The sequence below is a fragment of the Astatotilapia calliptera genome, chromosome 1, assembly GCF_900246225.1.
Source record: "Astatotilapia calliptera chromosome 1, fAstCal1.2, whole genome shotgun sequence".
Classification (NCBI taxonomy): Eukaryota; Metazoa; Chordata; class Actinopteri; order Cichliformes; family Cichlidae; genus Astatotilapia; species Astatotilapia calliptera.
The window spans coordinates 38,430,936-38,455,935 of record NC_039302.1 but is presented as its reverse complement, the minus strand read 5'-3'; the positions used below and the strand labels follow the sequence as shown (position 1 = coordinate 38,455,935).

Here is a 25,000-nt window from a genome sequence, read left to right as displayed (position 1 = left end):
TACCAGCTGAATAAAGTAAAACTCTACAGGTTTCCAATACGTTCGATAAGCCGCTCTTACTCAGGGACAGTTCACAAACATCACTACTTGTTGTCTTTGATTCAGTCTCTGTTTTATGGACGCGCTGCTTCAGCTCCTCGCCGGGCGTGACGACCGTGCACGCTGCTGCGAACGCGTTTAAACACAAAACATCAGCCTCCACCTTCCAGCAGGGAAACTACCTGTGCCAGTTTCAGAGTGACCTGTCGACGATCGGCCTTCAAACAGCTGGAAGCCACAGCTGTGTGCCACGGATGGTGTTTATAAACAATGTCTTTTTAATAAGAGTTTTTCCTTTATACACATAAACAAAAACAGAAGATTACAGGTGATCTGTACTTCTCGGAGATTTTGGTTGTACACTTAAAAAATATATAATGATAATTAAAATATTTCCCCAGATAACACAGTCCCTGCAAAATAATCCCACTCATTCCCACCCAGGTCACTGCCCTAGACCTGTACACTGTATTTCCACACCTGACAAAAGTGAATGCACCTGAAAAATTCTTATAGATTCTGAAATGCATGAAGGAAAGGACGCCACGTGCTTTGACATGTGAGTGAGTGTTTGATTTCTTCCAGTTTTAGACACGCCGTGAGGTCAGTGGGAGGGGCAGCGTCCCCCCACCTCAGTAGAATCGCCCTCCTGGCGTGCTGAGGATCTTTTAAAACGTGCCGTTCTGTATCCGTAATATTATTTTGTAGATTATTTTAGGACATTTTTAGGTTTGATTTACGAGCTGTGGAGTTTTATACATTATTATATTTATACTTTCTTTAAAATGTTCCAGATCACAGTAATAAGGTGCAGATGTATTTACAGTAATACAGTAAAAACAAAGCAGTCCTTTGTAAATTTACAGTGGAAATTTTTACAGTGCACAGCGGGGGCCCAATCATAGGCGCGAGCGGCTCGGAGACTCAAAGTCAAGTGGATCCATTGTGTCTCCGATAGTTTCACTTAACACTAGTTAGGTGAAATCAATGGGAAGTACAGGAGGAAATGAAGGAGGCTGTTAAGACGGCTTCTTTCATATAGTGCTTCTGTCTGGGAGCGTGAAGGGCTTTGATTTCTGTTTACTTTGTACTCGGGATATCGCAAGAAATTATCCCTCCCCTTAAGAGTCCCTGATCATCCAGTAGGTGGAAATAAAGCAGACTTGTTACACGCTCCCTCTCTCCCCCTCCTGTCGTCTTTATTGCGGTGATCAGTCGAACGCTCGCCTAACACGAGCCGTCTCTGGTTTCCACCTCCCGGGTTTTTCTACTCTGCTGCCACTGCTGATGTAGCGGAGGTTATGGTGTTAAACATGGAGCTGCTAAACGTTCCCCAAGGTAATAACAGTCGGTGTATGTACGGCGCCGTGCTCGCTCTACAGCAGCGGGAACTTTGTGCCAACTGTGGAAACGCAGAGAGGGAAGAAGTGACGGGTTCAAAGCAGCTTTTAGTCGCGTCGTCTGTTTAATTATACCTGCGATTCATATTTTTAAAACACACCTGTGAGTCTCTGTCAGCTGTCAGAGCGTTTGTAACGCCGGAGGAAGATCGGGGAGGTCGATCTGGCTCGGGAACAGCGTTAACGTGGATCTGTACGGGCAGAGCACGCACCCACACCTGCCTTATGTCACCTCCTCCAGCTCATGCTCCATGATCATCCCTCTGACCGGAGAGCCAGGAGATGAAAATGGATTCAGAGCCGATGGCTGTAGGGCAGGACTGTTCAACATTTTATACATGACCTCTCCTGTTCGTCATGTGACCACAGTGTAGATTGTTTTTATCTGGATGCTAGCCTTTTATTTCTTGGGATTGCATTTAGGCTTCAAAAATCATAAAAGCTGCATTAGCATGATTCCACTGAGCACAGCTTGTAATTATCGTAAACTTTACTTCTGTACAAAGATGATTTTCTGCACTGATTCAGAAACCTTTGGAGATCCTGTCGGCTCCTGTGAGGGAAGCACAGAGATGCTAACTGCGTCGTCCCGGCAGGTCTGTCTATAGGGTGGAGTTACAGCATTTTGACCTCCTCAGATTCCATCTAACAATCACCATAAAACCATAAAGCGTGCTGAAAACGACTCGGCGTCCTTTTGTGGGCTTTAGAGAAGCGTGGCTGAAACGTGCCTCTGCGAGCATCCAGAGGAGGATGACGATGATAATGAGATTATTTATCTTCAGATTTCTCCAAGTAGTTTCTGCAAAACGTTACATTATTCCACTCTTCCTTCCTCCTCTTCCTCACCCTCCATGAGAAATGTGACTTGCTTAATAATGTGGAACAACCTCTTTAAGTAGGTTTCCTTTCAATTAAGATCATCCACCAAACTAATTAACAGCCCTGTCTCAGAGAGAAAGCAGCTATATGAAGACATATGAGAAATAAAAGAAGCACAAACTCAAATCTGAGCAGGCAGCTGACGGTACACGCCTGCTGGAGTGTAATGGACGGTGTGTTGTGTAGTAAATGTCGGGCGCGGGGCTTCAGATTCATCAGGTCGCTGAAATGATTCGACTAATCGATCTTGTTGGTGACTATTGGGTCTCTGAGCTGGGCAGGGATAGCTCAGTAGGTAAAGTGGTCGCCCCATGATCGGAAGGTCGGCGGTTCGAATCCACTTAACGGCTACCCTGAGGTACCCCTGAGCAAGGTACCGTCCCTACACACTGCTCCCCGGGCGCCTGCTTAGTGGGCTGCCCACTGCTTCACTGAGTGAATGGGTCAAATGCAGAGAAAAACAAGTAATTTCCCCATGGGGATCAATAAAGTATCCATTATTATTATTATTATTATTAAGCGGATGATGGGTTGGCTGAGTATCTTTCACATCGCCTCTGAAACACTGGCTGCTGACAGTCTGTGTTAGGAGGTCGGAGGGATGAGAGCGAGCTTTGTCCCTGTTTGGACCTTTTCTCATTCACACAGTCAGCAGTAGAAAACAACCGAGTGTGGGGTTAAAATAAGCACACTGAGCTGAGACAGACGTGCTCATCTGCCTTCTGATCAGAGCAAAGGTTTAAAAATGAAAACGGTGGAATAAAGAAGCACCAAATTCACATGAATCCAATCCCACGTTTCTGTAGGAACCCAAATCCAGGCCATGTCTAAGATTTCACAACGATTAGCAGGGAAGGATGAGCAGGGATATAGAGATGTACCAGAGCAGCATTAGCCATTAATCACCAAAGGTGGAGCGGCAGGGAGAGAGGGAGCCTTAAACACTGTCCTAGCATGACCCGGCCTGGGGCCGTGTGGTCCTCCAGGGGTCCGTCCGCCTGTCGACACTCGGCACACACAGAACATGTGCTCCGTACCAGCTCATCGTCAAAATCGTTTCTGATATTTATGATGGAGCAGAGCGCAGAGTTTACATTTCTGACAGCTGGCGTTTAACTTCCTAATACTGCGTAATGCTACCCCTCTGCTTCTTCTACAGTGTTCATTTTGGTTCACTCTGCTTCTTTGTTCTGCACATCTCATCTTTTACCTGTAGTTTCAAATCTGGTTTCAGTATCTGTGGCTTACATGGGTCCCAGACGGAAAGAAGTAAAACATGAAGGCCTTCACAGATCACCTGTTTGGAATAATCAAAATCAACAATACAAACTACAAAACAGATGACAAAGCTTCATCCTTGTGTTCTCACCTCAAGCCTCATCTCCTTAGCTGAAGTCAGGGCTCTAGCACACCAATATCACTGATATTGTTGCAATTAATTATTGTCAGCAAATCAGACATCCAAGCCTCCGGACAGCTGACAACGAGCTGGCTAAACAACAGAGCCTAACGTTATATCAGCTAATGTTAGGCTCAGGAGTCCAAACTTTCCAGCTGAAAAACTGTTTGATTACCTTCTCAGATCATATCAAAACTTATTCACTAAGAGTCCACCACTTCAAAGACAGTTTCACTTATGCCAGCTAACAGCACCTAACAGAGGCTAACAGTAGATAACAGTAACTAACAGCACCTAACAAAGGCTAACAGTAGCTAACAGCACATAACAGAGGCTAACAGCACATAACAGAGGCTAACAGCACATAACAGAGGCTAACCGTAGCTAACAGCACATAACAGAGGCTAACAGCACATAACAGAGGCTAACCGTAGCTAACAGTAGCTAACAGTACATAACAGAGGCTAACAGCCCCTAACAGAGGCTAACAGCACCTAACAGAGGCTAACAGCACCTAACAGAGGCTAACAGCACTTAACAGAGGCTAACCGTAGCTAACAGCACATAACAGAGGCTAACAGCACATAACAGAGGCTAACCGTAGCTAACAGTAGCTAACAGTACATAACAGAGGCTAACAGCCCCTAACAGAGGCTAACAGCCCCTAACAGAGGCTAACAGCACCTAACAGAGGCTAACCATAGCTAACAGAGGCTAACAGTAGCCAACAGATGCTAACAGCCCCTAATAGAGGCCAACAGTAGCTAACAGAGGCCATCAGTAGCTAATGGGGGTTAACAGCAGTTCTTACGGACAGTAAAGTTCAGGATATCATCAACACCTCAGTACGGAGGTACATCTGGTAACCACTATTTCTCTTTTGCTCTTTTAGCGGGGTGTTTCCCTGCAGCTGATTTGTAGTCACCATCTTTATGAACTTCAGCAACTATTCACGTCACAAAAAAAAGCTATCATTAGCTAATGTAAAATTCTAGCTAATGCTATTATCTTTCTGAAATGGGTGTTTTTCTCCAGGTGCTCTGGGCTGATCAGAACACATGCTGGGTTCATGCTGTCCATGACATTTGTGCAGGACTAAAACCAATAAATAATAAGCACATGACTAAAAGTAAAAATACCAAACTATTCTTCAGAAACTGTGAGTGTGGCTGTGAGAGGAGGGTGCAGGGTCAGTCTCAGCCTGTCTGAGCAGATAAAAGTGGTTTTGCTCTTGTTTCCATGTGTGTGTGAGTGTGTGTGTAGCCTCATCTCACACACACAGATCACCGTGTTGGGAGGCAAAGTGAAACAGGGTGACCATAAAACCAAAATGGCCTTCACTTAGTGTTCCTGCACCCCCTCCCTCAGCCCGCTGCCTGCACCCATTCCTCTTTTTCTTTAATTTTTTTTATTTTTTTATTCTGTACTATGAATAAATTTACTCTGTCCCGGACATGAAAATGTCAAATACCTAAAATACACCTAGGCTAAATAGCATATTAATTTTTAATGCCTGCTCATCCTATGCTGCTATTCTCATATCAGGCCTGTCTGCCAACAGCTGTTGCTGGCTCTGTAGCTGGGAATTTATCATCCATCTAGCTAAAGGAGGGGACAGAGGGAGAGAATAAAAAAAGAGATGGGAGACATTGTTCGGGAGGCGAGGGGAGGGGGGAGGGACAGCTCTGTGTTTTCATGGATCCCTACCTGCATTTATATCACCCGCACCTCACAACTTTCTTCCTCTGATATACGAGTGGGATTCAATTACACTAATGCCAAACATAAATTGTTGGAGATTCGCTGCTTTTCCGCCTTTGCCGTGTGAGAAATAAGGAGCCGAGTGGTGACATTGACGCTGGAGGTAGTGACATTGGGGAGAGCGGCAGAGGGAGACGAGATGCACTGAAGCAATGTGCCAGTGTGGGTGTTGAATGCCACCCATGTGCGTTTTTAGGTGGCATGTGGTGGATGATTATCATAGATTATCACAATCCAGATTGTTACAAGTTCTGTCTGCGCACATAGCAGCAGTGTACTGTAGCTGTGTGACTGTGTGTGTGTGTGTGTGTGTGTGTGTGTGTGTTTTGGTTTAAGACTCGGGGCCTTTGGGGATAAGGCTATGGTGAGTGAATGACGAACAGTTGGAATGTGTGTGTGTGTCTTGTTCTTTTATCCTGACAGTGGGAGAAGTAAATACCGTACAGGAAGTGGAAAAGCTCCACGCTCAGGACATTTTGCTGCTGGCACACACATGCTACACTTGGCAGAGCAGCTCAGGTGTCTGCACAGGTATATCAGGTGTTTGAGCTTTTTCTTCATCTTTACTTTGGAAGCTAACCAGCGAGCGAGGTGGTCGTCATGTTAGTCAGCTGCCTCTCCTGGGAGCCTCTCGCTCGTCTTTAAGAATTCACTTTTATTTTCATAATTGCATACAAGCGCTCGCTGATACAGCAGCACGGGTCATATCTACTGACGTGTGTCAAAAGTAAAGATTTTAGACTTTTTAAAGGTTTCCCTGCATTATTAATTATCATTCTTATCAAACGTGATTAGAAAAATTATTGTTAAAAACCCTGTTGGGTGTTGGCTTCTACTGTCTCAGACTACAGTGCTGTCTGTCTGTTGTCTGTCTTTCTGTCTCTTGTCTGTCTCTTGTCTGTCTGTCTGTCTGTCTGTCTGTGGTCTGTCTGTCTGTTGTCTGTCTCTTGTCTGTCTGTCTCTGTTGTCTGTCTGTGGTCTGTCTGTGGTCTGTCTGTCAGTTGTCTGTCTGTTGTCTGTCTGTTGTCTGTCTTTGTTGTCTGTCTCTGTTGTCTGTCTGTGGTCTGTCTGTCAGTTGTCTGTCTGTCTGTTGTCTGTCTCTGTTGTCTGTCTGTTGTCTCTCTGTCTGTCTGTCTGTCTGTTGTCTGTCTGTCTCTGTTGTCTGTCTGTCTGTTGTCTGTCTGTTGTCTGTCTATTGTCTCTGTTGTCTGTCTGTCTATCTGTTGTCTGTAGTCTGTCTGTTGTCTGTCTGTCTGTTGTCTGTAGTCTGTCTGTCTGTTGTCTGTTGTCTGTAGTCTGTTGTCTGTAGTCTGTCTGTTGTCTGTCTGTCTGTCTGTCTGTCTGTCTGTCTGTTGTCTGTCTTTCTGTCTGTTGTCTGTCTGTTGTCTGTCTGTCTGTCTCTTGTCTGTCTTTGTTGTCTGTCTCTGTTGTCTGTCTGTGGTCTGTCTGTCTGTTGTCTGTCTGTTGTCTGTCTCTGTTGTCTGTCTGTTGTCTCTCTGTCTGTCTGTCTGTCTGTCTCTCTGTCGTCTGTCTGTCTATCTGTTGTCTGTAGTCTGTCTGTTGTCTGTCTGTCTGTTGTCTGTCTGTTGTCTGTAGTCTGTCTGTCTGTCTGTCTGTTGTCTGTAGTCTGTCTGTCTGTTGTCTGTCTGTCTGTTGTCTGTCTCTCTTGTCTGTCTGTCTGTTGTCTGTCTTTCTGTCTGTTGTCTGTCTGTCTGTGTCTGTCTGTTGTCTGTCTCTGTTGTCTGTCTGTCTGTCTGTTGTCTGTCTGTTCTCTGTCTGTTGTCTGTCTGTCTCTGTTGTCTGTCTTTGTTGTCTGTCTGTTGTCTGTCTGTCTGTCTCTGTTGTCTGTCTGTTGTCTGTCTGTCTCTGTTGTCTGTCTGTTGACTGGCTGTCTCTGTTGTCTCTCTCTCTGTCTGTCTGTTGTCTGTCTGTTGTCTGGCTGTCTCTGTTGAATGTCTGTCTGTCTCTTGTCTGTCTTTGTTGTCTGTCTGTTGTCTGTCTGTCTCTGTTGTCTGTCTGTCTGTCTCTTGTCTGTCTTTGTTGTCTGTCTGTGGTCTGTCTGTCTGTTGTCTGTCTGTGTCTGTCTGTCTGTGGTCTGTCTCTGTTGTCTGTCTGTCTGTTGTCTGTCTGTTGTCTGTCTGTTGTCTGTCTGTTGTCTGTCTGTCTGTTGTCTGTCTGTCTGTTGTCTGTCTGTCTGTCTGTCTGTTGTCTGTCTGTTGTCTGTCTGTCTGTCTGTTGTCTGTCTGTCTGTTGTCTGTCTCTGTTGTCTGTCTGTCTCTGTTGTCTGTCTGTTGTCTGTCTGTCTGTTGTCTGTGTGTCTGTTGTCTGTCTGTTGTCTGTGTGTCTGTCTGTTGTCTGTTGTGTGTCTGTCGTCTGTCTGTTGTCTGTCTGTCTGTTGTCTGTGTGTCTGTTGTCTGTCTGTCTGTTGTCTGTTGTGTGTCTGTCGTCTGTCTGTTGTCTGTCTGTCTGTTGTCTGTCTGTCTGTTGTCTGTCTGTCTGTTGTCTGTGTGTCTGTTGTCTGTCTGTCTGTTGTCTGTTGTGTGTCTGTCGTCTGTCTGTTGTCTGTCTGTCTGTTGTCTGTGTGTCTGTTGTCTGTCTGTCTGTTGTCTGTCTGTCTGTTGTCTGTGTGTCTGTTGTCTGTCTGTCTGTTGTCTGTCTGTCTGTTGTCTGTGTGTCTGTTGTCTGTCTGTTGTCTGTCTGTCTTGCTGCTGACCCTGACTCCAGCAGGTAGACTCTGGATGTGCAGGTGGAGGGATTCACTCGTGCAGCAGTCGTGTTATTGAACCATGCGCGCGTACTTCCGTGACGGCAGAGCGTAACTGTGTGTGAACTCACCTTAATACACCACCTGCATACTGGTGTGCAATCTGTCTGTTAGGATGAAGAGGCCTCTGGCTGCCACTCCTCACTGACTACTGCTCACTGCGATGGCCACCTGCAGGGAGAAACAGAGGAGGTGATAATGAAATATAGACCTGAGGGATGAGAAGGAGCGCTGACAGCGATGTGGAGGAGGGGTCGATGTCAAGATGGAAATCTAACAAATTCAGTAAGCGCTGCTTCAGAGGTCAAGGGAACGCAGCAGAAAAAGGTTAAAGATGAAATCAAAGCTGGGGCGCTGCGGTGCCCGGAGGCGCAGCTGAAAATCTATCCCTCCAAGGCAAGGCCACCGCTGACGCGAGGCAGACAAGAAGCTAAATACTGCACGCCACTCGGGGATCTTTCATTTTCAACCGATCAATAAGGGCTTATATTTATCAGGGCTCGGAGCAGCTGCCACGTCTGACAACCTCCACTTCATTTCTGCACTCCTTTTTTCCTGCAACTCCTCCTCTTCTCCTCCTCCTCCTCCTCCTCACCCTCACACGCTAAATTGAGACCCATCGACCATGAAAAGGGGCAGAGACCCTGGATTGCCATTAACCCCCCTTGTGTCACTAGGCTGCCTAACACACACACACACACACACACACACACACACACACGCCCTGGAGATACAATCGTGCTCTGCCTCCCCCATCTTTGAAGAAACATGCCTTATCATTATGGCCTTGGCAGAGACACCAGCACCAGTGTCTTTTGTTTCTCAAGCTGCCCATGCCACCCAAACACACACACACACACACACACACACACACACACACACACACACACACACACACACACACACACACACACACACCCCTCTCACTTTTCATTTCTCTACATCTGTTTTTCCCTCAAATTTACTTCAAATAAGAGCAAACGCCGGCTCTGGAACGCCTCCTATAAATCCGAGGAGCGTTACGAAGACGGGGTTTAGGGGTCTGAGTTAAAATAACTGGCTGTCTAATCATCTGCACAACAATATTTGCTGTGAGGCATTCTAAATAGATTATCGCTAGTCCATCTGTGTCATCATTGATTTATAAGGCATTAAGCTGCTCGGGGAAGAGATAGGGCCTCGCCTTCTCTGCTGTTAAAGGCGCTTCTTGTCAAAATCAGGGGCATGGCAACGGAACAACCGTGGCACCCGTCTAACCTCCCCTTTAATCGCGAGGCGAGAGGAAGTGAAAATAGGACGGGCGTATCTGTGTTTTTTCTTTTTTCTCCAAAAAGGGAAGTATGAATCCAAATTTTCAGCATCTCTTTTTGTTTGGCGATACAAAGAGACGGGAGGAGGGGAGGAAGTAGAGGGGGAAAGGAGAGAGAAACAAACACACACACACACAGAAAGAAAAAAAAACAAGGGACATCATTAACATATGAATGCTATATGCAAATGGTAGGGAGAGAGCAGATGTTGTTGCATTTAATTGACCTATATGTGAATTGTATCCAAACCTTTCAGTGTGTTTCTGGGCCCGCCGAGTACAGTTTTACTGGCTTTCGAGCACTCTGCAGACGAGCTGCGATTTTATCAGCATTTAAACATCAAGAGGAAGACGACTGAACAGAAACCAAGGAAAACAACTTCTTCTGCTGTGTGTTTTGTGTCCCTAACAGGTGGGTGAGGGCAGAGACCGACTCCGTTTGAAGAGGCTCTGCAGATATCAGGGATTCCTTCCAGACTACCGAGTAGCCTCAGCTCAATAAGAGTCTGACCGACACACAACAAAAACTATTGATGTGATTCAAAAATCATATCATGATGACATCACAGAGCTCAGACCTGAGAGGTCAAATCTACAAATGTGTTTTTGATCGGGAGGTAAAATTAAAGAAACCGAACGTTTCAGCCACAGAGTCTCGTTTATTTATCGTTTATTCTTAAAGCTGTTCACAGGAAAATGTTTCTGTTCATCAACAAGCACACCGTTCTTCATCGCCATCGTCTTCATCACTCACTTTGTGCATTTGCAGCTGCAAACATCAATCTGACCACTCCCCCCCAACACACACACGGTTATAGACTAAATAGACTAAAGCAGGCAACAGTAGATAAAACAGTGTAAATCTGACACTGGAGCTTTATGGCTGTGGGAAGCAGACCCTCTATTGACTTTCCTCCACTGAGAGCCATAAAAACATTAATCATATTTTCCAGGAGTGGACTTACAGATATGTGCACACACGTTTACTGAAAGCTGCGTTTTTATGCTTCGTACTGTGAGGAGATGTTCCCGGGTAAGACCTGCTGTTTGGGTTTGCTGCATCATGCACAGCTTCGTTACTGTAATATTACAGATGCTGTACGCAGAATTACACACAGTGTAAATACCCAGTATGGCTGCTGCCGAACACACCACTGCGAGGCTCGTCTTTCTAAACTCTGCCTCGGAGCAGCTACATGATAGAATATATATATGATGATATTATACGCAGTGATACTTCCCTCCCACTGCGCTGGTGTCACATTTAATACCCACCAGCTTCTAAACCCAAACCTCTAAAGGCTGGATGGCTTTGGGAGACGTGACAGAGGGCATCGGTTCACGGTGGATTCAGTTATTTAGATAAACAATTAAATAAGAGATCTTTTTTTCTTTTTTACAACATTCCCACAGAAAAGAGACATTTTCCATGAATTGAGGGAAACTTTGTGTTTTATAATTGCAGCGCAGTCTGAGCCGGCACAATGTTTTCTGTAATTTTGCACTTTTATTTCTTACAGTTTAAATCAAAGATGGTTTCCTTACTTTACTTTAAACCTCGTTACACTGGCAGGAGGGGCTTTCACCGGTCCGGCCCACCTAAAACCAAAGTGGGCCATATGTGGCCCACGATGTCTCAGATCAATCCTGTCCTCGCAGGACGCTCACGCTGGCTTCCTGTCTGCAGCAATGAACGCCATCAAACAGGTCGGCCACGCTTCTATTCGTGGCGAGAAGTTTCACTGGTTACTAGCACGTTTGGCTGCGCTGGCTGTAGATGGGAGCTGAGTGAAAGAAATGACCAAGGAGCCCGTTCTGCCCTGTGACGGGGCTCAGACCACCGAGGCCTCTGCCTGCATGAATTACCGGCAGAAGCTCAGCGGTATCCAGTGACGAGCCGGCGTGTAACCTGCCAAGGCCCGCGGAGAAAGCCGACACATGTTCAGCCTCTCGGAGCTGCTCAAACTTGATTTCCTGCTGCAGGTGGAAACTCGAGCAGAGCGAGGAGGTGAGGGAGAGTCACGCCTTCCACACGGAGACATCTGCCTGGGCGAGCCATGAAAAACACACATGCTATTTTCATCTGCGGCCTCCACCTTTCTTTTATTTTTCTATTTCCCTGCTCCTGCCTCCCTTTCTTCCCCTCTTGCACCAGCAGCCCCTCCCACTCTCCAAGCACACACACACAAATTCTTTGGAATGTCATTAAATTGCATTAAATAGCCTTTTGTCCAGGGGCAAGGACCACCCGATATATGATAATACATTAAGGCCCCAGTGCAGCAGCCACTGAGCCGAGACCATCTTAAGAACATGCACGTTGTGTGTGTGTGTGTGTGTGTGTGTGTGTGTGTGTGTGTGTGTGTGTGTGTGTGTGTGTGTGCGTGTGTGTGTGTGTGTGTGCGTGCCATGCTAAAGAGCGGACGGCAGCGTGTGGAGGAGAAAAAAGGTGGAGCAGGGAGGATGGAGGGAGAGGAGGTGGCTGGCTGCGCATGTGGCTCTCTAACAACTGTGACACATACTAATAGAAACATACCTAATAAATTACAAGCTTTCAGAGGCTGGCAAGCTGACATTTTCTCTGTGCGCGGGACAATTTCATATCTGCGGCGCAAAGTCGAGAGCCCGCTGGACCAAATTGCATCACACAGAGATGCCAGAGGATTAGCATAAAAATTAACACTTAAATTTCAGCTTATTGTCAAGCCGACTCCTGCACCGGCTGCCTCACAACAATCAATTCCTCTTAGAAATCTGATTAGATTCCATGACGCTTATTATCCCAGTCATGTCTGCATGCCCCACTTACTACACCGCTGGCATAGCAGAGCACGGCTGCCACCGGTGCCCGCACCATTTGTTTAAATGGAGTTAATTAGAGAATAAATCTAAAGGTGTGGCATTTCTTTGACACGCGATGCTTCATTCTCTGTCTGCTCGCCCGTTTCACGTCTTCGGTCGGTCCGCCCAAACTCCTCCCTCCAGTTCCTCGCCACGGCGGATGGTCAAACAGGAAGTGCGAGCGGTTATTGTTCACAGTTTCCCTCCCTTTCTAAAGAAGAATGAGCTCAGAATGGACGTATTTACATTACAATCTCGCTGATTTGCCTTATTTATAAATGCCACCGTGGTTTTCTCATCATTTCCACCCCCCACACCCCCCGACTCCACTCCAAATGAACTTCACATTTTTTTAATGTTTACAGCAGCGGAGGAAAAATTTTTTTTAAAAAAATTCTCATCTCATGAAGCTGTCGCAATGAAATATTTGTCAATATCCCTTTCTGTTGAAGCACATTGCACAAGTATGCACTAAAAGCAGCGTGCACATTGGGTGGCTTTGCAAAGACTCTTGATTGTTTAGACAAATGGCATTTCATCGCATCCAGATGTCTTTAAGCTGTGCTCAACCGCCATCGCTGCTCCGCGAGGCGCAGGCTGGATGTATACAAACATCTCCTCATAACTGCATTCCTCATCTGGGCCTGCGAGCGTCACGGCCTCGTCACCGGGCGCAGCTAGCATTTCATATTTCTGGTTTTTAAGGCCGTCTTCACTCAGGCCAGCGACAGAGGGGAGCGGGGTGCGCCCCGGCCGGGTCGGGCCTTATAACACGACGGCGCTACAAAGGGCCCGAATAAAGACGCCCACAGGGCTGAGAGAGGGAGCGAGGGGAGAGGGAGAAGGAACAAATCGTCTGATGTTCTAAGTGGATAACAACAGCTCCTGCTATGCAGCGGCGGAGGCGCAGAATAATTTAAACCAGCTCCCCGGCCGCCCCCCCTCCTCTCCTGGCCACCGCTCTATTCTTATGTTAACACGGCTAAAGCGGAGTGGGCCACCCAGCAGCACGGAGCAGAAACTTAAGTCCACACTTGAGGAAAAATAATCTCGCTGGCTCTCTGCGAGCACTGAAACTTCCACACGGAGCCGCGGCGCTCCGGACGGGAAGGCCGAGCACGCCCGTGCATTGAGAGCGTATTGCTTTCCAGGCCTGGAAGAATAATAAACGCGCCGCTTAACTCGGCTGTTTTGCCTCTCGGTTAATGCCAGGCGGCGGCGGCGGGGAGCGAGCTGGGGGGGTTCGTAAGTCTGTAAATGCAGAATAAACACGCTCTCTTTGTTGATCGTGGAGCTGCGTTGTGCTTTTACTTTCTCGTCTTTGTCTGACGAGCTCGCTCCCTCCTCGAGCCGCCGTCGTGTTTGGTCTCCAAACAGCACATGTGAGGTGCACACCTCGCTGATATTTTATAGGTTCAAATCCCCGGGAATGGGAGGGGGGTGCTCATATTTTATACTGGCGGTTTATTTTAACGGGGGCTTGTAATTAACGCAGCATGTCCTCTATCTCCCAGTCATCTATGCCAAGGCCTTTATTTAAACAACTTTATTGTGAAATGTTTGCGTTCTCAGCGTTCGGCCGGGGCCCACACACAGAATATTATTTCATACTTCAAGGAGAGGGTAGGGGCTGGCGGAGGGGGGCTTGGAAGAGTTTACGCTCTGAGCAGTTATTGTTTTTGATTACAGCGAGACTCTTTTTAAAAAGGATCGGGCCCAGGGACCGAAGATGTGAGAAGCTGAGGGAGAACCTGTTTACAGAAGGAGTGTGCGAACCTGAAGCTGTGCTCGGGCCAAATGTACAATCTCAGCATGATTTATGGGAGTAAGATCAGAGTATTTATGTCCCGACGAGAGCACTTGTTTAATGCCACTGCTCGGGGGCTTCTTCCTGGAGAGCCTGTTTGTGTTCTTGTGGGGTTTAATGGAATCTGATGGGGAGATCGAGTGTTTACGTTTGGCCAAAATGACCCAGAGTTAGCACATCTACACATTTCTTACAGATCAGACCGGGAGATGCCGAGACCCGCGTGCGTCAGTATTGTAGGCCGTACAGAAAAAATGGCCGTCGTCACCGTGACGTCACCGCATCGGTTAACTGGTGGCTCTCTTCCACAGGGCGTCTTTTGTCCCAGGGAGGCCTGCAGGAACGAGTAGCCCGAACGCCTTCGTTCCCCTCCAGACGCCCAGGGTGGAGCCGTTCGCTCCTCCACAGCTTTCAAAACACGCCTCTTACGTCTAAATTCAGCCCTCCGCTCTTTGGAAACGTGGGTTTTGGCCGTGCGGCTCGAGTCCGTGCTTACCTTCTCGTGCACGTTTTATTTAAAGTGTTGCTCTTAAAAAAACAAACCTTAAAAGTGCATTAAGGCCCGTTCAGGTTCCATAATGGGTTTTAAAGTGAGAATGAAACCCATGTGATAACATACATTAAACACACAACAGTCTGGCTGAGCGTTAAAATATTTCTGATTCAATTCTTTGACCTTCATAAAACACTCACAGCAGATATTCTATTCATATCATCTAATAATAGAGCATCCATGCCTATAATACAATATCGTGCAGGCCTTGCAGTGCCAGTGCATTAGCATGCCTGCTGGCCAGCAGATCAGATGGATCACAGATTGCCTTGGGGATGCTAAGTTTAGTGTCTTCTGCTTTTAGCACGGCGAGGAGATTGACAGGAAAAACCTGCGAGAGAGAACGATTCACGACAAAGGTGGCGAGCGAGGAAAGCTGCTCGGCTGCTGCCTGCTGAGCCGCCGCCGAACACTCGGGCAAGTGGATTTCAAGAGAGAGTCGGAGCAACTGATGCTGTGGGCACCGCTGCGTGCGAAGACTTTGCACCACGGCCGGCTCCACGCACACACTCGAGGACTGAAGGCTGAGAGACCCACTTCACTCGTCACACCTTAACCTTATTTCATCAGGCCAACGTGTCTGGCTTCGGGCTCGGAGCGGTGGTTGCTCGCTCACAGACTGCAGAGGTTACTCATGACTGTGTCATGACTTTGACTTTATTTGCATAAACAAGAAGAAAGATGGAGATGAAGAATGATCTGAGAACCTGTATCCTGCTGTCACGTGGAAAACATGTGCAGCTAAAGTGCTTCTGTTTCATGATCTTCCTCCCCCACCTCCTCCTCCCCTCCCCCACACAGAGAGGAGAGCCTATAAGGGGATAAAGTGAGATGTAGACACTTCTTTAGCCCAGCGGAGGCCAAACAGATCGAAGGCGGCGAGCACCTGGCTGCTGTCCTCTGCCTCCTTTTCCTTACCACCTTTCCTTCTCCTGTTCACTTACACTCATCGTCTCTGTTTCATTTCAAACGCGCACCTTTTTTGACCAAATCAAGCACTCGTCTGGCTGCGTGTGGATAAAAACAACCACAAAAGCTCACATAAATCCAGATTTTCTACCGCTGCGCTCTAAAACAAACAGCACAGAAGGAAAAGTGCTGCGCTGCAGAAAAATGATCTGTTTTTTAAAGTTGCGCTGCTTCACCGACTGTTTAAAGGCACAACTTGCACACAAACACGTTCCCGAGAGCTCTCGAGCCCCTCGAGCCCCTCGAGCCCCTCGAGCCGGGGCGGTGGCCGCTCGCCGGAGCTCCATCGATCCTACCTGGATCCGCCAAACTCTCCACCATGTCATTCAAACCCTTTCAATTTTTAATCACCAGCTCAGAACCTGCACTGTCTAACACACACAGAGTGGCTGGTACACAAGTCCACACTCTTACCACCCACAGTACTTCAAACACTCTTATCCCTCCACACACACACACACACACACACACACACACACACACTCTAAAGACAGATGCATGTAGGCAGGTTTCTGCAGACAATTCAAACACAGAGCCTGTTCTCCCAATGCCAGCTGACAAATAACATTAAATCAATGTGCACACTGAGCGTGTGCGTCCGTGCGTGCGTGCGTGCGTGCGTGTGTGCGTGTGTGTGTGTGTGTGTGTGGGACATTAAGCCGTGTGTTATCACCTGGCCCCCGTCTTGTGCCCAGACTGTAGCCAGTTTTGACCTTGAGCGCCGCCATATTCATTACATCATTAAGTTACCTCTTCATTAACTTTTCATTGTTTATGGAGGAGGCTTTGGGAGGCAGGGTGGATGTGGGGTGAGGCGGGATGGATGGAGGGGGGTCTGATCCACAGCCCGATTATCGGGGCCCTGCTCTTCCCTGACTTTGTGGCTGATTATTGGAGCAGGAAGAATGTGCAGCGCAGACCTCCGGTGATGAAGCCGACAACTGAAATTCCTGCTGCCTCTTTGTATTTATGTATTTTTCAGCAAACTGAGAAGATGCTGCTCTTCCACATTATCCAGGGCGGCAGAGAAGCCACCTCCTCCAGCTCATCCGGGGGAACCCTGAGACCTTCCCGGCTCACCCAGAGATGTCTCATGTGTCCTGGTTCTGACTCGGGGTCTCCCCCCAGTGGGACATGCATCCTAGTCAGATGCCCAAACCACCCAAACCGCCTCCTTTCGATGAGGAGGTGCAGCGCCTCGACTCCGAGCCTTTCTGGATGACCGACCTCCTCTCGAGGGACAGAGTCTCAGACGCACCTGTGATTAACGCACTGTCGATCCGAGGTCATCATGTGTCAGGGTTACTGTCTTTTAATCCAAACTATCGTCTTCAGGAGGCGTTAGTGCTTAAACCTGGTAAGTCATGGTTGAGAACCCTGGTGACAGGTAACACACCTGGGGCTCAGCAGGTAGAGCTGCTAAGCAGAAGCCTGGTGTTTCGATCCCCGGCTGCTCCAGCCTGCGTGCCAGACACCGAACTCTGGACGTGTTCATCGAGCGCGAACGTGTGAACGAGGCGCGAAGCCCTTTGAGTAGAAAAGCGGTACGACTGACGGTGAGATCTGATCAGTCCGATACATACGACTGGAGTAAGAACAGGCCCTCAGATATGAGCGGTCTCCACAGTGATTGTGTGCGATCTCGTACATCATCCATCCTGTATCTGAGCTCTGAGCATATTTGTGAGGGCTGGCCTCGTAGCCACCAGGCACTGTTGTGCTTCCACACCACTCGAGCTTTCTGTCATTAGCGATGCATCGCCCCGACAGCACACACAGATTGTGTTTAAAAAAAAAACTGTCCTTGCCAGCCGCCATCTACCATTGCAGGCCAATTATAAATGGCAACTCACTATACAGCACGCTCACACACTCCCCCTCTCACTTCCTCTGTTTAGCAGTGGTGTCTGGCCAGACTCCACTGCTTCTCTTCAATGACGGGGCTCGATGTCCCCTCGTGTTACAAGCTGCTGAACGCTTGTTAGTTCGCACTTTTTCACAGAGAGCTGGGGGGGGATTTACACCCAGAGCTTTTTCCAGATGTAAAGGAGGTGGGGCTCGGATTTCACCTGAGCCAAGCTCACGCCGACATTTCAAACGTGAACGCTGATGGAGTCCCACATTTAAGCATTTACTTAGTGTCACACTCCCAGGGTCATCTGCACCAAAGAACACACAGCCTTCAAGTCATCTAAAAGAAAAACACTCTCATTTTTACTGTACATAAAACCAGTGAAACACTCTGGATACGAAGCGAGCTCTGAAGATCGTCCGCCAATTACTGAGAAAATGAGGGAGGAGGGTTAAAAATTCTCTGCAGACATCTGAACTCAACTTTAGAGAGAGCGAGTTCTGCACAAAAGGCAGATTAGTGGAAAAAACAGGAAGCGCGCTTCACTCGGCGAGTCCGCGAGCTCTTCCTGCTGCAGCCTAAAAACATGCAGCCACCTTCAGGAGAGCGTCAATGAAAGCCCGTGAAGAAGCAGCGACGCCACTGCTCTTCAGCCACAAATCTACAGTAGATCCTCGCCGTGTTCCTCTAGCAGGCTGACCGCCCCCTCCCTGGCGAACGACCCGCGGATGAAGTCGTTATTACGATCGTTAAACCGAAGAACCTCGGCACCTAATAAGGTCGCAGGTGTCGTCACCTTTAAACGAGCCGGCGCATCACACTAGCCTTTAACAAGTTTCACATTCAGTAAAAGCGGAGCCCACTCTCTGTGCACCGTTTCATTGTTTTCATTTGGGTTTTCATCCTTTTGAAAACACAGTGATGTTTTTGTGGACATTTATATCATGTTTAGTAAAAAATGTGTGAAAAGTTGATTTTGTTCCAAATAAAAGTAGCATTCAGTCAGTGCACATGCATTCATGTCGTTACTGTAACCTTATCGTTCCCTGTGAGCTGCAACACTTCAACCGTAGCTGCCTCCAGTGTGTGAATGTGAGAGTGAATGAATAGTGGCATTGTAAAGCGCTATATAAATCCAATCCATTATCATTATCTGCTGACATTGGAGGAGAGGTCAGAGGTCATATGTGATATGATATTTCTTTCTATATGTTGACAACACGCAGGACACGTGTAAGAGCGACCAAACAGAAGCTGCTTGTTGGAGGAAAGAAGCCGGAAGCTGTTCTCCCATTGGCTCATTGGCTCATCCCTCCTCCCCGCCACACTCTCTCTGTCTCACCTGTGTTCCAATCAAATTACCTGGAAATGGTGTCTTATAACCGGGTACCATCTCTGAGACTCTGTGACTTGCAACTGAAATTAAACAAACAGCTTAGAAGCGATTAGGAAACTTCCTCTGCGAGCCAGATGTTTGCGGTAAATGGCGGCGCAGCACCGGAGCGTGACGCAGAGGAAAACACGAGCCCTTGTTCTCTACTCCACCGGAGCCGCAGGTACGAAGCGACTCGAATGCTGTTTTAGGCTCTGACTATTAGGAAAGTGGAAGATTGCATCAGCAATGCGTGCGTGCATGCATACCACACACAGTCTCTGATGATTTTATCTTGCAGGTCTTGTTTTCCAGCAAAGTGAGCTGCACTTTTCAAAAAACTGTGTGCAAATACAGCAGGTCACTCGTTCTTCTTCTGGTTTATAGAGTCAGCAAATAAGTGGAAACCACAACTGAAAGGACAGATAAGCAAAAAAAAGTTCCTCTGTTTACTTTCATTTTCCCTCGCCTTTAAATCGTTTTTATCTCCTTCTGTTGTCTTCTACAAGATTACACTTATCTCTGTGTGCGAGACCTGGTTCGCTTACAGTCAGGGTTTACGTGATCTGAAACGACAGCTTATCGGCGGCAGCAATCGAACACACGAAAAGCTCTCATAATGATGATGAAAATATTACATCTCTCCATCGAATACAGGGAAAAGTCGTACACTGGGCCAACCTGACCGTAGAAAAGCTCTCACTAAATTTAGCAGCTCGTTGGAATTAAACCTTTTTAAATGAACTTTGGAAACTTGGAAAACCGAGTTTAATATTCAAAACAACTTGTTTTAATCATTTTATTCATTCAGGAGAAAATAAAGTGAAACCCTGTGAAGCACACGTCTGATCTCTGATCGCGGCTACAGTCTGAGGCTCTGTTTCTCTTACCTCTTGTAACGCGATATAATAATCGTAATAATCATTCTTTGACATTCTTATTTGAGTCTCTCATGGAGGCGAACCTGCGCGTTTACAGGTCAGCCTCCATCACCTGAACCCTCACCTGCCACACCTGTGACTGGAAGAACTAAACTGTGGACAGAAGCAGCGATATCTCCGAGCCAGCTCAGACGGCTGGAGAGAGCGGTCAGGGCGTGAGCAGCCCGGAGGAGACATCCTCCAACTCCTCTGAGAACACCTCAGCATCCTCTCCAGGAGGAACATCTGGAACACCCCGGTTCTGTCACCAACATCAAACCTAAAGTTCTACTTTAAAGACACAGCGATCCCAACAAGAACCGACTGAGTTCAGGACTCTTCGTAAACGCTAAACGAATCACCGTAAAGTCGTGCACAGAGCTGTTCACAGAGGCGCTTCAGCAGAGATCTGAGCTGCGTCTGTCTGACAGCTAACATCCAACCTGTTCTCTTCTCCGTCACAGAGCCTGTCGTGTCTGCCTCAAAGCACTACTGTCAAGCTGATGTGTGATTAAGACACTTTAACCTCCTTCCTCGTGTAGCCTCGTGGCTGTCTCCGCACAGTTCATGTTGAACATGTCTGGGCTGTTGGGATGTTGGGACTGGGATGTACGATTTATTCTCCGCTCTGCAGGTCCGTGTGAGAGTGAAAGGTCAATGGTCATTTTGCCTGTGATCAACAACCTGATCCAGAACAGCGATGAACCTTTTGGTTTCAGGTTTTGGGTAAAAAGCAAAGTCTTTGATTTACCAGTCGATCCACGCCTCCCCCCTCAGCTCTGGGTACTGACCGAAAGAATGAGGGTGCAGATACAAGCGGCATAAATGAGTTTCCCTCAAGACGGGGCGGGGCGGGGGCTCGGAGTCGAGCCGCTGCTGCTCCACATCAAAAGGAGGCGGTTGGGATGGTTCAGGTACATCCTACCAGGAGGAAGCCCTGTTGATGTCTCTTGGGTGATGGAAGGACGGCTAGCGTTGGCGTGACAGAGGTGGATGTTGGGTTGGCGTGAGACGGAGGGAGATGATTCCCCGCGGCGACACATGAAGGGAGCATCCGAAAGGAGAAGACGTTCGAGGCAATAGCAGCTGTTTTTGGCGCTGCGCCCATCGCTGACTACGACCGACAACTCACCGGGTTCACGAAGTGCTGGCGTGAGCAGGTGGGCGGACCCAGCAATAGGAGGGAAAACTGCATCATTAGGTCAATAATCTCATTTTCTAACTGTTGCTTTGGAGTGAGATTGTCCTCCGATGGAAGCCGAACAGAAACGCGAGCGGATCTCGGCGTTGCTGTTGCCATACTGCACACGCTGCAGTCTGTCTTTGCTGCACGCTGATGTGTGTAACGCGTGTGTTTGTGTGTCTTGTAAACCAGATTTTGATCTGAGTGAGACTTCCTGGGGAAACAAAGGTAAACTGAACTAAAGGAAATAAATAAAGCACTCTGGACGTGACCACGAGCTCCAAACGGGAGTCTGGCCGAACGCTTCAAAACCAACGGCCGAAACTGTCACATGACCGAGCGCGCTCTGTGTACTCTGCTGCGGGTTTCTAGTTTGGCGTGACGCACAGCAGGACGCTAAGCGACTGCACGAGCGTAAGCAGCTCCCCGCATTTCCAAACACGCGATCGGCCGTTACTGCTGGAAATACGAGCCGTGTGTAAAAAGCAGAGGTGAGGGCTCGAGCTAATGCTACGTACAGCGTGTCGTCATCAGACCACACACAGACCTCACACGTACCCGCAGCAATCAGCCCTCGCTATCTGACACGGAGGGGAAACGTGCGCGTGTGCACATGTGTGCGCGAGGCAGAGAAAGACCGCCGAGCCCCAGGGACAGCGTGTCACATAAGCTCCGTCACAAGGCTGCTTTATTGAGCCTGGCATGGGTCAGACCCCTGCTGTCATCTTCAAATATGCCTGCCACCTGCTCACACGACCACGCTCACACATCCGTATCTGTACACGCCACGTTCACGCACACACACAACTCGGCACACATGGCCCGGGAAGAATTCATCTGCGTTTCCTGGTAATTGCAACAAAAACACAGAATCTGGACGCGTCACGTTCGTTTCCCAAGACCCCGGAGTGGAGGGCTAATTTCAAACAGCCTCTCGCACTTCTGTCCTTTTTCCTCCGCCCGCCCTTCCTCATCCTCTCGTTTCAGGGGGAAAAAAAGGCCGGCTTTCCTTTCTGCTGTTTGCTCAAGAGAGGCAAAGTTCTTTATGCGCTTTAAGATTCCACACGTCGACAGGAGATACGCGCCCAGGCCGCCGTGCGGGGCCGGGCGACGCGGAGAGACTCACGTGAGCGCACGACCAATCAAGCCCGTTCTTCCTTAATAACTTCAGCGCACGTGCAACAAAAGTGGCAACTGGCACAGGCTGAACTCTTCATCACCGCAAAAAGAGCCCACGTGTGTGACAGTGTGTGCGTCTAGTGCGGACACGCTCTTTTCCTCACAAACACGAGCATGTGTGTGAGTCTGTGTGTGTGTTCCCTGATGGAGATAAGTCTGAGTGGTTAGGAGGGAACAGATGTCAGCTGGTGTCGGCTGCCAGGAAGATTGAACAAAGCCAATCACGTTGCCTTCCTGTCCAAAACGCATGGCAGAGGGAGACCTGCATCTAACAACAATTTGCAGCATTAACTCTGAGCATGCCACCCTGCCTGCACACACACACGCACGCACGCACGCACGCACGCACACACACACACACACACACACACACACACACACACACACACACACACACACACACACACACACACACACACAGAGCAGCGTCATCCTGTTTGGATTAAATATGTTAAACAACTGGAGGAGACACAAAATACTGCGGGGGAAACAAACAAAATGGCGTCTGTAATATGATCTGCCCTCGCTGCTACAGTAGCTCAATCATTCATAAGCCTGTACAGCGAGAGGGCTGCACAATCACACAGCCTCTACCTGGTTCTCTCCCCGGCCAATCAGCGTCTAGGTCGGCAACGCCGCGAAGCATGCAGGGATACGAGCGCGTCAGAGAAAAGGCTGTCGTGTTATCAGGACGAGTGTTTCGTGCAGGGGGATAAAAGTGCAAAAGCTAATTTGGGAGAGAGAAACACAGAGGTCCTAATTCTTGAGAGGAGGGAGTGAGTCATGCAGAAAAGCATATTTAGTGTGTATCATAAACAATAGGAGAGCAGAGAGGCACTAACAAACCCACAGAGCACAGAGACAGACAAAGCCTGTAAAAATATCTAAACTGCCCCGTAAATAAAGACACATGTCGGAGACGTCCGCCGAGAAACAGGCGCAGAGATGCGGGCTGCTTGGCGCTGACGTGGATCGCACCGGCACGCCGAGGCTCGTTTGGACTCACAAAGTCCAGAAAGCGACTCAAAAGTCCTGACTGCAGCTTCTCTGCAGAAACCACAATAAAAGAACCGCACACACGCACACTCAGAGACGTGTGTGTGTGTGTGGTAGTCACCATCTTAGCCTTGACTGACAGATCTTTAGAGGTTGTCTGTTACAAATCTGTTGACCTTTGACCTCCCTCCAGAGTTGTAAAAACCACTCTCGTCTCCCTTAAGACTCTAAACAGCCTGCCCGTGTGTGTGTGTGTGTTTGTATTTGTGTGTGTGCACGGCTTGTGTGTGTGTGTGTGTGGTGTAACCCTGAGGTTAAAGAGCAATCTGCAGCCAATTAAGCGCTTCACTAGGAGGGCCCTGCTTCCATGAATGAGAGGAATGCTGCACGAGCTTAAAGACAGGGACTTGACTGAGTGCTCTGAAAGCAGCATGTGTGTGTGCGTGTGTGTGTGTGTGTGCGTGTGTGTGCGTGTGTGTGCGTGCGTGTGTGTGTGTGCGTGTGTGTGTGTGCGTGTGTGTGTGTGCGTGCGTGTGTGTGTGTGCGTGTGTGTGCGTGCGTGTGTGTGCGTGCGTGTGTGTGCGTGTGTGTGCGTGTGTGTGCGTGCGTGTGTGTGTGTGTGTGTGTGTGTGTGTGTGTGTGTGTGCGTGTGTGTGTGGTTTACAGTGCAGGTCTCTGTGCTGGTAACAATTAAGTGTCAGGGTGCTAATGTGAGGGTTTAAAAGTTCACCTCAGCCTGAAGCCGAAACCTCCAGAGAGCAGCCAGCATTTACTACAGTACACATATAGTAGTTCACTGTACAGACACAGCAGTAGAGTCTAAAGTAAACGTTTCCTTTAAGTACAAAAGAATTCCCGTTCCTGTGGAACGCTGAGTAACATCTGCACGTATTTTTAAAAGATGACGGCAGGATCGCTGGGAACGACGTGGATCCAGGAGAACCTCGGGAAGCTGCCGTGGATCACTCGAGGATGTAATTCTACAAGTTTGTTTGTGCTCTGTTAAAAATGTGGAAAATGAGCGAGAGCCTGCTTATTCTCACAAAAAGGCCGAGCGCAGCGGTTCGTTAGCAAAAGTCATAACAACTCAAAATAATTCATCATTTACAAACCGCTCTGACAGAGGTCCAAAAACTAAATTATTAAATTATTATTATATTATTATTACATTTGAAAGTCAAACCAAAAAATCAACGAAAGACAACAAAACAAATACAATTTTAATTAAAAAGTTTTAAAAAATTATCCTGCTAACTATCCATCCATCTTCTTCCGCTTTATCTGGGGCCGGGTCGCGGGGGCAGCAGCCTAAGCAGAGAAGCCCACCCCTCCCTCTCCCCAGCCACCTCCTCCAGCTTATCCGGGGGAGCACCAAGGCGTTCCCAGGCCAGCCGAGAGATATAATCTCTCCAGCGTGTCCTGGTCCTGCCCCGGGGCCTCCTCCCGGTGGGAAATGCCCAGAGCACCTCTCCCAGGAGGCATCCTTGTCAGATGCCCGAACCTCCTCAGCTGGCTCCTTTCGATGTGGAGCAGCAGCGGCTCTACTCTGAGCCCCTCCCCCTATCTCTAAGGCAGAGGCCAGCCACCCTTCGGAGGAAGCTCATTTCCGCTGCTTGTATCCGCAATCTCGTTTTTTCTGTCACTACCCACAGCTCGTGACCATAGGCGAGCGTAGGGGCGTAGATCGACCGGTAAATTGAGAGCTTTAAAGGAAGTTTCTGATTCTGTGACATCACCTTGGCGACGAGGGGGTCTTGAGACAAACAGGAAGCCA

General features: G+C 48.3%; 1 protein-coding gene across 5 annotated transcripts in view; it reads right to left on the bottom strand.

Annotated features, from left to right (window-relative positions):
* The window catches only part of znf536 (zinc finger protein 536), a 223,199-nt gene that overhangs the window by 130,919 nt on the left and 67,280 nt on the right, over positions 1–25,000 (bottom strand). For all 5 annotated transcript variants that reach the window (XM_026177512.1, XM_026177499.1, XM_026177503.1 and 2 more), the window contains one exon: positions 8,317–8,416. The gene's annotated coding sequence lies outside the window, so the exon portion shown is untranslated. The remainder of the gene's footprint in view (positions 1–8,316; positions 8,417–25,000) is intronic.